Source organism: Cataglyphis hispanica, chromosome 8, assembly GCF_021464435.1.
Source record: "Cataglyphis hispanica isolate Lineage 1 chromosome 8, ULB_Chis1_1.0, whole genome shotgun sequence".
Classification (NCBI taxonomy): domain Eukaryota; kingdom Metazoa; phylum Arthropoda; class Insecta; order Hymenoptera; family Formicidae; genus Cataglyphis; species Cataglyphis hispanica.
This window is the reverse complement of record NC_065961.1, coordinates 2,500,032-2,514,435: the sequence shown is the minus strand read 5'-3', so window position 1 is coordinate 2,514,435 and position 14,404 is coordinate 2,500,032. Positions and strand designations below refer to the sequence as shown.

The 14,404-nt window shown below is 35.6% G+C and overlaps 1 long non-coding RNA gene across 2 annotated transcripts in view; it reads right to left on the bottom strand.

The window, feature by feature from the left end:
- LOC126851443 (uncharacterized) overlaps positions 1-12,606 on the bottom strand; it is a 37,485-nt gene extending 24,879 nt beyond the window's left edge. For both annotated transcript variants that reach the window (XR_007687671.1, XR_007687670.1), the window contains exon 1: positions 12,185-12,606. This is a non-coding gene — a long non-coding RNA (uncharacterized LOC126851443). The remainder of the gene's footprint in view (positions 1-12,184) is intronic.
- Positions 12,607-14,404: the final 1,798 nt, after the last annotated feature.

The window sequence follows — 14,404 nt, the reverse complement described above, 5'->3', positions numbered from 1 at the left end:
CTAAAACTTTTGATACATTGAATCAGATAATGCAGCAGTAATAAGACATCAATCGTTGCAAAATTATTCTACAAGAATTATCGTAGGTAATTAAATTCACATTTTTTTAAGAAATCAAAAAATTTACAAATTTTCTTTCTATATAATTTAATATAAATAAATTTTCTTTCTATATTTTAAGAATATAAATTTGGAATAATTCTGTAAAAAAATAATCATTCAGTATCGTTTTAGCTCAAGTAACAGAATATGCAAGCCGAGGAGGCTGCAGTACGTAACGTCACGCCCGAGGAGTCCGCAGAATCCGTAGTCGCGCATTACATTGTACAGCCATTAATTACTCCCGGACGTCTGACCACCGTGATCGTTAAAGCGGCGAATCTGATATACTAATGATCAATGATCCATCGCGCATCTATAAATAGTAACGTGGTATTAAACGTGTGGCCGGCGCGGCGGGGCCTTTCGTCCATCTCTCAAGGCGACCGAACGCGGCAGATCTGATTGCTCTCGGGTTCTTGGAAAGGCGAATTAAGGATTCCGTTTTCGAGCATATACCACCACGTAGAAGTATATACACATATCGGCGCAATCGGGCGGCGATGGTATCGCGGTGTCGTAATAACGACATCCACCGAGTCTCGTCTAGAGCGACAGAGCGGGGGAAAATTAACGTTCTCGAAATTGATTGAGTCAGGAATTATGCTCTCTCTCTCTCTCTCTCTCCCCTTCTTTTCGTCCTCCTTACCCGCCGTTACACGCCTTTTATTCTTGCGTCGCCGCTTTTACAAAAGAACCGACACGAGCGTAGTCGATTCACGGACCTGTCGCCCCGACCAAATCGAATAAATCGAATTACCATATTAATACAGACGCGCGCGTCGTCGCGTCTCTCATTACTCACATTTTACGCCGGGCTAATATCTCATAAACGTCCGGCGCGCGGCTATAAATCTGCGATTTCGCGGCGAGGCAAAATTTTGCGTCGCACGCGCAATTTCCAGAAATCGGACCGGGTTCCCGCTCTTTACGCTATTTATGGATGTCGATGACATTTAAACTTTACGTTCACGATTGTCGCTCGGGATCCGTAGAGCAACTTTACTCGGGCATATCTTCCACGATTTGTGTACACTGCGTAGGAAATGAAAGACGTATCCTCTCTTTAATGTACCTTCTTGCATTTCTCTCGAAAAAGGTCGGCGATAAATTATGACAAAAAATCGCGAATGGATTAGATATTAAACCTTCATTTTTCTCTCCTACAACTGTTTCTCTGGAATGCGACTTGGCTCTATCGTATTAACGTTATTCTCTCGGAAGCGTAGCGCTTGCCGGTGCGGGATGCTCGGAGGAGAGCGGATCGAAGGAACCACGGAGGATAACCCCAATTTGGGCGAGTTCGATCTTCGAAGCTCACCTCCGGGCGCGAGAGCCGAGTCTCGCACGCACTCGAAATTATTTCCCGGAAATTCACGCTGTTGAGAGATCATTCCCGCGAGCGAGAGCCGGACGAGAGAAGAGATCGGAGAGAGAGAGAGAGAGAGAGGGAAGAAGAAGAGAGACAAGAAAGAGAAGCTCACTTTTTTTCTTTCTTTTTTCGCCTTTTTCGCAAGGCGAACACCGCGTCGTGATTCGAGCAATAATTCAATTAGCCCGAAGGATTTCGTGGCGTTGTCGCCATAATTCAAGGCGCGCCGCGCGCAAAGAGAAGCAGAAATAGAAAGAGAAAGAGGGCGGAAGAGAAGAGAGAGGGGGGATGGGAGGGGGAGAAGGAAAAAGAGGGCAGTGAGGGGTAGGAGGACCCACCTTGGCATAAATTAGAAGAACAATGCGCGGGACACCAAGGTGGACGAACGTAATGGCGTCGGACAGGAGTACCCACGGAGGACGCTAATAATATAAGCCGTCGGAGGTGGTGGTGGTGGTGGTGATGGTGGTGATGATGGTGGTGGTGATGTCGGCCGGAAGAAACGGACACGTCCAAAATTCATGCGCGTTACATATCACGGTGTCTGCGTCGGTATGTGCGCGGTAATTGGGCCCTAGTCTCTCGGCTAACGCGCTTTAATTCCGCTCTACGTGCGCGGCATCCGAATTGTCTTTCGATAAATAAAACCGAGAAAAATAAAAGCGACAAGTGACAATCTGAGTAATAATCGAAGGGGATGAAAACGATGAACGGATAATCATGATTGGACCGGATTTACTTATCGTTAGATGTAACTCTGACGCAAAATCTTTAAGAAACGAATGCGAAAGAAATGCTTTGTTCATTAAAAAATTATTTCAACTAAAGAATGTTATATTTTCTGTTAAAAATAAGTGGATGAAATTGTGGTATCTAAAGATAAGCTGAAAAATTCGCGACTTGCAGTATTAGGCAAATCCAACACTGAAAACTTGAAATAAAATCCTGGTTAGGCTGAAGAAAACGACTGTGAAAATTTATTTGCAATACATGCGTTGTTCCGTCGTTGCCCTCTCGGACAATTAGAAGGGGTTCATCGTCGAAGAAGCCGCCAACGGCGGGACGCAAATGTCAGGATACCTAGGACGACCAGGGATCGCGATTCTATTTCACCCGGAACCGTTATATTGCAACGTCTTCCGAAATTAAAACGCTTGGATTGTTTCCAACGTGCATGTTGGACGGACGGTCATTTCGTTTCTCATGGGGCAATTGTCGACGAATGTACGAAAACGAACCATATGGTTCAGTTTTCGATCTTTCTAAAAATTATTCATGAAACAATGCAAGAATATAACAGTAAAAAAAAATGTAAAAAAATCTTTCAAACATTTTCAAAATTCTTTCAAGTTATTTCAAATATCTCTTTCTAGGCCAAAATCTAAAGTATTTTATGATACAAATGATGGCACAAGAATCTTGCATAGATTTATCATCGCTGGTAATTAATCTGTAAAATTTATCATCGAATATTACATTTGAATGTTACAATTCCAAGATGTGAAAAGAGTTACACTTTTAAAAGTTACACGAGGAAATTGGACACGTTGATTCCCGGCGTGCAAAGTCCCGATCCGGTGAGGTCCCGATCGGGGAAGCCTTGCATGACCGCGCTCAGAGATGTGGGCCAAAAGGGACGCGCGGTAAAACCGGTAGGGCCCGTGCCCTAGATTTCGGTCGATCGACTCGGTAGTTTCCGAGTAAAGTGTCCGAGAGAGAGAGAGAGAGAGAGAGAGAGAGAGAAAAGAAAGAAAAGGGGGAGGAAAAAAAAAGAAAAGATTACAAGCCCGAGGTGGACGATGACCCCGGGGCCAGCCGGAAGGGTCAGTGATGTCCGACCGATGACCCAGGGCCCGCCCTTACACTCCCGTGTACAATTATAAATGCATTAAATCCATCCCCCATACAAGATAATATTTAAATCGCGCCGAGAGAGACGGGTTAAAGGACGACCCGCGCGCGCCGCTTCTTTCACGAAAGGGTGGTCACCGGCCGATTTTATTGCGTGTGTATTGGTGTCGCGGTGCGCGCACGATTTTATTGCGTGTACTTTCTGTTATAAATATTCACCCCGGCTCCCTCCCTCCGCGCCACCAGGTTACGAACAGTATCCTTGCTCTCAAACGGGGTGCAACTCGGGGAAAGCCGTCGCGATTGGCCGCTACGGTGACGACCGCACAATACTTATTTACGCGCTCTCTGCCAATTATTTATGTGCGCAAAGTGCAAAGTATGAGAATATGTGAGATCGCACGCTCGTTGGGAATTTAGATTGCAATATCTAATAAATTGCGTCGAATTAATTTTGCATTCGAAAAAGCAATACAACGGCATTGGCGAAAATAACTTGAGACTATAATTCAAAATCGTGTATTTATCACATGATAAGACTAACGAAACTAATTCAACCCTCAACTTGCGTGGAAGAAGTGTCTTCATACGACGTTTATTTCTGTAGCAATAAAAATATGTAGTATATATTTATATATAATAGTTTTAATTATATATAATGCAATAATGAAATATTTTTTATGAAATGTCTATTAAAAATGCAGTATGCTTCGTTTTGTGTAACTTGTAATTTTAAGAAAGATCAATAACATAAAAATTACAAAAAAGAAGTTTGGAACTTTATAAAAATAGAGTAATGTATAATTTAATCACACAGCTAGTTCTCTGTTCTAGCAGAAAAGTGTTCTTGGAATGAAAAACATTCGTTGAAAAAGAATTTAATTTTTTACACTTTTATTAAGATCTTTGAAATTATAAGATAAAATGATTATAATCAAAAAATATAAAATTCCATCGTTTTCTATAATCTACTACGAACATTATAATAAAAAATGTAAAGAAAAAAAGAAAAGACTTTCCAGAAAATAAAACTTAAAAAATTTTGTATAATTTCTCTTTTATATTTTTTTTTAATTAATAACGAAAATAGAATCGCGTATTACAAAATATATATGTATACGTATATACATAATCGCGGCATAAGCGGTAATAAGAGCTTACATTATTAAGCGATAAGAATGTTGATTGAAAGAGTTCCTCATCACAGCCTTAACTGTTACCATGATAGATATTGACTTATGCAACTTTACATTACATATTATATCGTACCATATGCGTATCATATATATTTTTATATGTTGTTATAATTAATGTTACATGGTATCTCAAAAAACATTCTATTTCTGGCAAATAATCTAATTGCATTTTCATCATTTTACTTATCTGTTGTACATGCTTATTGCTCATTAAAGCAACTAAATATTTTTAAATAATTTTTACGCGTTTATGCAAGATAAATGTAAATGATAAAGAATATTATTTTGCAAACAGAGTAAAGAAATTCGAGCTGTAGCATTTAATTTTTTTATCTTTATATTTTTGTCATATACATTAAAATTAATAATTATATTTAGCTAATCTTTATTAAATTCTCTATTCAATCTCTCTAACTTTTATTTATTCCTTTAATTAACTTGTGCATCCTTCATCTTCTTAATATTAAATATTAATTTAATGTTAAATAAAAAAAATTATATATAATTCTAGTACTGTTATTGTCTTTCTGACAATATTGTTGCTCGATTATGATTCAGTTATTCTCTACTTTTACAACTCTATTATAACTTTATCGTACATCCCGAGAACCGAAACGTCCCGAGATACCTGATAAACTCCTTACGTCTGCGTATACGTGTATCTACCTGCAGGCGAACGGTCAGTTGTAACGGTAACAATAAGAACTTGTCAGGAGCGAAACTAAAGAATCGTTAACGGCGTTTACCGTTTTATTGCGTGTGTTTTCCCTTATAAATCCTCCGGGGCAATATAACCCTTTCGCGCCAAAGGGCTACCCTGGACGAAAGGTCCGAAGGCCCAGGAGGATCTCGCATTACAATAAGACCGAGAAAAGGAGAGATATGGAGCGCCGGGCGAAGTGATTTCTTTACTACGCACCGGTACTTACGCATATAACGGAGGAAAGAACGAAGGGGCAGGTCGGAATCGGACAATGAGATATCACGGCTGCACACTGTTGCGTATCATTTTAAGTTTACGGTTCGTGGCTTAAACGTGGTTCGCTCAGGTCGTACGTTGCAAGCGCATTGCGAACAGACGCGTTATTTGCATTTGCCGGTTCTTTCCCGATGGGATTTTCGGCTCTCGCGAAAGAGCGCTTCACTTTTTTTTTTTTTGGTTTTGTTTTTTATCGTGGTATCGCATCAGATCGTCGCAGGAAATCTCATAATTAAGTAAAAATTTGAAAACAAATATTCTCGGCTTTAATTCGTCCAAGATCGAATCGAGATGAGAATTAGATGGCATTAAGTTGCGCGACGAGAGAAGCACGACTTTGTCTCTTTGCGTAGTTCGCAGACAGGAGAGACGGACGGATCGATCGAAGGAATCGGTCGTTTCTATTCGCAGCAACAACGGCTTCGCTCTAGGGGTCCATACGGCAGATAAGCGAACATCCACCCGACGCCCCGGAATATCGATCCGAATTCCCGATTCAATTTTCCTTCGCCCTTCGACGTAGCGCAACGGCGAAACGGCATGCATTAAACATCGTGCATCACGCATGCCGGCGCACTTGATCCATCGGCGCGACGTCGGAGTATAAATGCATCCGTCAGTCAGAACGCGAATATATCACAGAGATACTTATGATATATTTTTGATATATTATCGGTCCATCAGCGCACACTTTACCTTCTTGATTTTAACCACGGATCAATATCTAGTACTTAACGTTGAAATAATGGCTCTGAAACGCTGCTCTCTCTCACGCAGACGAATGTTTGAAAGGATGTTTGGTTGATTTTTTTTTTAATAAGTAAAAATTAATATGCGTAAATATTCATTGATATTAGATATTTATTCAGAAATAATAATTAATATATATATTAACAACCAATTTTTATATTTTACTGCCCGTAAAGATAAATTAAATAAAAATTAATCATTTAAAAAAGAATATTACATAATTATGTTCTTGTAAATTTTGCGTGAATTTAAGGCTCTTAGTAGTAGTAGCCGTCTCTTGATCGATTCCGCAATCAGTTCGAATTATTATCCCATATTCACACATATTCACGAATGCGAATATTCACACACATACATACATACACGCGCGTCTGTTTTCTATCCTCCTCGAGAGGCGCGGCAGTTTGCTCTATTATTACACGAAATTGCCTGGGAAAACTTTCATTAACTTGTCCGATGCCTAATTCATGAGAGACGGACCGACGTGATACCGTATAATCCGCGCCTGAGGCGCCCGCGCGCGACGCCGTAAATGACGGGGTGAAAGGGTGGAGAAGAAAGGGGAAAGGGGTGGCTCCGAGGAAGATGCGTAGAGAGCGGAGGAAAGGACACAATCGGCGAAATGATTTCGGTCGTACCGAAATGAAATAAAGATGATCTCGCGCGCCCACTGTCGGATACGATGGCTGCGGGTGAAATATAAGAAATCGATTCGCGCTCGCGTATGTAAAAACGCCCGCGTATTCCTCTCTCCGCGTATTCTGCGAATCATCGCGTTGACATATCTGTCAATCTATCATTTTGCTATCATCGCGAATCATCGCGCCCTGACATTTATTCCGATGCGCGTGGCGTGTCAAATGTCGGGTTAAAAGTTTATAAATCGCATCTCGAAAGTCGATTTAAAGTGATTTGTTAGATGTTTCGTGTACATGTATTATATATGTATGTAATGAGAGGAATTACACCGCAATTATATCATATATGTGAATTGTGAATTAAAGAAATTTTTTTATATTTATGCAATTTTTTTTATTTGTAAGGCAATAAATCGTTATCAATATTTTTTTTTAATTCAATTGAATTTTCTTTAATACTTCCCTAGTAACATTTTTAAATAAAACATGAATTTTTCATTCAGATTGTTATTTATCATCTCAGGCGTTTTACAAATATAGATTTTATTTATTTTTTATTATTGATTTTACTTTCCCATTTTTTTCCATTTTTCGAGGAAGCAATTTATTACGAAAAAATATCAACGAAGGAATTCTATATACAGTGTCATCATCCATTTAATTGCAAAAAATAAATGATGAGACTTGTCGATTAAAGTAAATAATTAATCCACATCGAGAAACACCGGGTCTAACAAAGAAGACAAATCACCTCTTTTATGCCACCTAACCGACGTTACGTCAAACTCCAGGTGTTGCTCGACCCAGCAAACCCGACAAGGCCCGACCGAGGTTTCGATATCTACTGCAGCTCCTTTCCGATATCTTGCCGACAAATACCGACGTCTAGACGTTGAACAATCGTCGGTTTTCGTTGCGTAAAAATCACGGTCGGTGTGACACGTGCATATGCAGATGTTGATTTTACCAGCACCGTATATATGTAGGAGATAATCGAGAGAAGAAACTAACAAGTAAACCTACCTTTGTGTGAACTCGCCGATTTTATTGAAACTTGGTACACTTGTAAAGCTATCAAAAATAATAGACATGTATTTTTTTTTATATCGGCAATGGTGCAAGTTAAGGGTGGAAACTACCCCTTGTATTTATAATGAGTAATTATTGTTACCTCTAAACTCACGGTATTAGAGCTTTTTTTAAGTTTTAGATACGAATAAGAGGTTTCACATATCGCTGAAAGTAAATCCAATGTTAGAATTATGACGGAACCATTATGATGACTTGATAAATCAAAATAATCTTATCTCGCTTCATGCGCCATTCCATGATAATAATATTGTATTTGCTTTCAGCGATATGTGAAACCTCTTACTCATGTCTAAAATTCAAAAACAGCTCTAATACGATGAGTTTAGGCGTAACAATAAATTACTCATGCTTATAAATACAAGGGGTTAAACTTGCACCATTGCCGATATAAAAAAAATACGTGTCTATTATTTTTGATAGCTTCACAAGTGTACCAAGTTTCCATAAAATCGGCGAATCACACAAAGATAGGTTTACTTGTAAGTATCGATTTGCAATCATTATCGCGAAACGATGGTTGTTAGCGAATCAGTTGAGCTGCCACATTTCTCATCTTCCTCCGACTACCATTCTTCTCATCCTTATCCTTAGTAGTCTCCTTGTGGCTTTTCATGCAACTCTATCTTTTTCTTTTTTTGCATCTCTCATTCGTCAGAAACATATCGCAACTGCAATTCTCGCCACAAGATGCCCAAGTAATATCATCGAGAAACAATGTATGGGCCCCTCATTATCACGAGAATGAGATGAGAAGAAGGTGAGAGTGAACGGACCCGCCGGACATGTACGGTCACTCGCGTGTTCAACTTTGCGCGAGAAAAATTCTTTACCGCATTCTCGCCCTTTGCTTCATTCTTTCCCTGCCCTCTTGAGATTTCACGGGATATTTGATAAACAAGGGTCGGGAGGATCGTAAACGCTACCTTGTTGGCCGCGATGCGCCAGGAGCACGTTCGAGGAAGAAGTCGTTGAGGGAGGCAATTCTTCTCGCGCGGGGCTCTCTTGCGTGCTACGTACGCTGTTGCATGCGCGGAAACGGTAGCCGAAAGGTAGCTCTCGTGATATCACGCGACTCGCGGATATCGCCAGTATAGTTTTACGATGACTGATTACCCCCTGCTCCCGACAGTTCTCCTCTCCTTTATCTCCACATAATCGTTTTTCAAAAGTCATCGTTATACGCATATAAGATAATCGCGCAATAAACATCGAGAAGAGATAGAGAGAGAGAAAAAAAAGAGAGAGAGAGAGAGAGAGAGAGAGATTGATGTTTACAAATTTCAATATTACATATCATTATTATTGTATCATTATTTATATGAATTCTAATAAATTCAGAATGTTGTTGTTGTAGCTTTATTGATCTTATTATATATTTTTAATGATAAATTATGATAATGTAATCTTAAAATCCTTGACTAAGCGAATGATTTAAATCGTCGGCAAAACATCGCGCAATCATGGAAATTTCACGCACGCACGTTATAAGGCCAGTATTTATATGAATAAAATATGGACGCCCCTATGTATTTAACTCCTTGCATAGGACTCGTGCGAATAGAAATCACATGACGACGTGCGATTACGTTTAAGAGAAAATCATAGATTTTCTGGACAGCGGTGGGATCTCTTCGGTCCCGTATTTGCACGGATAAGTAGTCGGCGCAAAATACTTGTATTCCCAAAGGATCATGCCAGGTGAACCTTTGGAAAATTGATATTTGCGCATTAAAAATTGGTAGGTTTGCAAGACATTCTCATTCAGTTTAATTAAAGAAGATAAAGAAGCAATCGATAAAATCGCTGATTGATTTAAATTTTTCAAACACGATAAGATTAATTTTTATGAAGAATTCAATTAAAATACATATTTGTATAGAACTTTATCAATTTGTTATTTTCGATTAAAATAAAAACTAAATATAATAAAAATATTGTAGAATTAAAGAGAAAAAGAAATAAAAAGAGAAAGATAAATTATAAAAACATGTTTACAGAAAATTAATAAAAATATATATATATATATATATATATATATATATATATATGATAGAAAAACAATAATTAAAAGTTCTTCAATGTAATTTTTTTAAATAAATAAATATATATATATATATATATATATATATATATATATATATATGCATACTGTTTTCATAAAATAAAAAGGGTTATAACAATTCAAATAAATGTGTTTTAAAATTCGAGATAAAAAAAGATGTTAAATAATAAAGAATTAAAATCGAGCCTTTAATTCTCATTTGAGCTTCAAACGTATATTTACTTATCTACTATATGTAAAATAATTCTAATATTAAAGTTATATCAAATATTAAACATCTAAGTAAAAGTGATTTTTTTCTGCTTCTTGTTTATCAAATTTTTATAAATTATTATCAATCAACTTATAATTTCGCAAAATACAGCACCGCTTATTATCGTTGATAAAATTTTCTAAAAATTATCATGTATCGGGAATTATCGCTTGCTATGTGGAATTATTTTTCTCGTCATTAATTTAATCTCTGCCTTGAAATTAACTAAGATACGTGTTTAACTTTTTTACGGTTTAATAACATGGCATGTTACATGTCATATTTTAATAGTCTACTTTGCTCGGTAACAAAGATTATCTATGTCTGTTACTACGTTACATCTCTAATATATGTATCCGAGTTTGTCCTCTCACGTTTATATAACTTTATATGCGTATATACACATAGAATGTCTCAAAACTATCGCGTTTGCTTTTATCTATGGATATTTTCTGGCGTTTAAAATTGTTTTTTTCTTAGTTAACTGCAACACATCAGACAGTAATCGCTGAAAATATCGGAAAGTTTTATTTTATTTATCACTCAATAAACTCTCAAGTAAACTGCAACATCATCAAGAATAAAATGTTTATACAATTTTGCAATTATTTTATAAGAAATTACAATTTTTTTAATATTGAAATGCAAACTAACTTGAATAACAAAAGTTATTAAAAATTTTTGTCGAAAAGCCGGATTTATTCTTGGCATCAATTGAAGAAATAATTTTACGTGTATTCTTTGAGACAATTGTCTGAGACAACTGTCTAATAGAAAAGTATAGAACATTCGCAGAACACCTCGTATATATTGATTCGTGTACGTCGTTACTTGCATGTCGATCTGGAAAATACGATCTCTCACGAATGGCAATTTAACCCGTCACGTTAACATTTAAGCCGATATGCTTTGGAGCTATCGTGAATTGAAACTTATTTTGTTATCAGAGAGAAGCGAAAGAAACAGCGTGCAACACATGAGAACTTGTTGCAAGTGTTACGAGTGTAACCCAATAAATCATTTTAATAAAAAAATTTAATAGAAAAATTTTAATAAAAAATAATTAATAAATTAAGAATATCGATTTAAACAGTTATTGTCTTTAAAAAAATTATCTGAAAGATATTAGTAATTATCTGCGAGATCCATCTCAAATTTGTATAAAATTATAAATTTTGCAATTTCGTATGTTGTGTATGTCACTTTCGTATTGTTATTATCGTATTATTATCAAAATGATCATCGCATGCATATCTATCGAATATAAAGTTTTCGAAATGTGACGCAGCAATGTGATGTTTTACATTTGTAATCGTGTGGAATTAAATATGATTTCTTGTTATGACAGTAATTGCAACACGATAAAAACATTAATTAGATGCTACTTATCAATATTTCTATCTCTCACCTCAGCCGTCTTGTTAGATAATAAATTATAGCTATAGATAAATGCGCACTGCGCATTGCAATTATATATAAAATTGCAAAAAATTATTTATGCGTACATATATAAAGATCATAAAGATCCATATATATATATATATTAGGCAATCAATAAAGTAACATCAAGTATATAAGAATGTAAGAGCCTACGTTTAATCGTGAAATATTGTCGACGAGAATATTTTAACATAATTTGATATAGTGCATTCCATTTGATATAGTGCATCTTGCCTGATATTAATAATAAAGAAACTAATAACTTCATAAAAAAACTATAATTTAAAAATGGAAACTTTTACAAGATTAAGCTTTTATATAAATATCTTTTTCTCTAATTTTTTCTTATTTAAATCATATAAATAAAAACCAAATTACGCGACTAATTGCTTAATTTAAATTACACGTTTATAATTAATAAATAATTAATATACAAATAAAAAATTACTTACGATTTGCTCCATCAATGCCCGATGCTTCTCCTAGGCCTCCTCCTTCTCTCAAGTTGATTCACACTTGCGATACTTTAAACGACACTCCCGACGATGCGAAAACGCGACTCATCATTGCTATGACACGATGACGGCAACGAAAACGCACTAATACATGCTACAAATTAGCCATTGTGCGACTCATGACAATACTATGTTTACACAGGACGCGACGCGAAAACTGTTCGCGGGAGAGAGAGAGAGGGAGGGAGAGGGAGAGAGAGAGAAGAGGAGAGAAAGAGAGAGAGGGAGAGGGAGATTGAAGAGGAGAGAGAGAGAATTAATTATTAATTATATCAAATTATTTACCGATTCTTGTCGCGATCGCGTTTAGCAAAAGAATTTGACAGAGCGTTTCAAGCTATTGTATCACTGTTCAAGGGTCGTCGTGCGAATAATAAATGAGAAAGGAATTCAATGGAACATTTCTCCCACTACTACAATATTATTCAATAAACATCGCCGTATGAATGATAACAAAGCCGTAAAATGTAAACAATAGCGTGCGAATGTTTACGTACGAATACCATGTTATATTGTTAATTCGCTGCCGAAATATTTTATGTAATATGACATATATAATACAAACGGAATATTAAATTATAATTAAACTTTAAATATTTTTAAAGAAATAATTATTGCTTAGAGAGAGAGAGAGAGAGAGAAATATCGCGATAGTAACTTATAATTTTGATGATCTGTTACTTCGATTCTTGATTAAATGTATTGTAAATACATTATGTGAAATAAACGCTTCAAGATTTATTGTTGCGATATATTTATGTATTATTTAATTACGTCAAAGATAATTAAATATTTATCATATCAAATTATCTTTCGATATTTGTTGCAATCGCGTTTAGAAAAGTAGTTTGACGGAGTGTGTTTTGCGCTCTACTATCTTATTTAAATGTTGCCATGGAAATGGTAAGGCCGTAAGTCATTAACAATAGCACACTAATGTCTATATTATCAAGATCATGTTATTGATAATTTATAGCCGAAAATATTTTATTATCATGTATATACGAGCGTAATATTAAATTATATTAATTTTAATTATACATATAGCTCAATTATTTAATAAACGATTAATGTATCACGGAACTTATCGTTATGTTAAAATCGTTATGTCTCTGATTGTCAATTATTTCAATGCGCGTTCTCAATCCGAATCATCTTTGAATCATCGAAAAGTCGAACGATAAAGTCGGACGAAATATAATTAAACTTTAAGCATTTTTAAGAAAATAATTATTGTTTATAAAGAAAGAAAAAGATATCGTGAAATTTAACAATTTTGAGTCCCGTCACTTTGATTCTTGATTAAAAGTGAATACATCACGTGAAATACACGTTTTTCGAAATCTATCGTTGCGATATAATATCACGTATTATTTAAGATATGTTAAAGATAATTAATTATTAATTACATCAAATATTTATCACGATATTTATCACGTTGAAAAATGGATTTTTCGGAACATCTCGCACCACTACTTTCCTGCTCGAATATCACCGCGTGAATGATAACAAGGCCGACATTGAAATAAACCATAAACAACAGAGCGCTATATGCCGAAGGCCAAATACTATGTTATGGATTACAATTTATTGATTATAGTCACTCTTAATTGAGTTTAATAACATCCTTAATTCTAAAGCTGGCTAATCACAATCATTCCATTCTTCAGAGGAATAGTTGGCCAATTTTACAACTACGAAATGAAACTCGATTGTGATGTATAAGAGTACTCATTGATAATTTGCTACCAAAATATTTTACATACCATACATATATTCAGAATAAAAGTATTTTAAATTATAAATTAATTATTTATTAAACGATTGATGTATTACGGAGCTTATTGTTATGTTAATTATTCGGATCTATATTTCAATTATTTTACTGCGCGTTTTCAATCTGAATTATATTTAAATCATTGAAAAGCAAAAAGATAAAGTATCGCAAACAAAATATATTTGATTTTAAATATCATTAAAAAAATAATATTTGTCTGAAAAAAATCGCAATAAAATGAGGATTAGATTTTTTTTCCGACTTTCCGAATGTTTCCCGAACACTTTAACTCTTATTTGATTAAATGAATTATGCAAAATATTATTTTATGCGCTTATTATTAATTTATTTCATAGGAAAAAGAAAAAACAACGATGTGT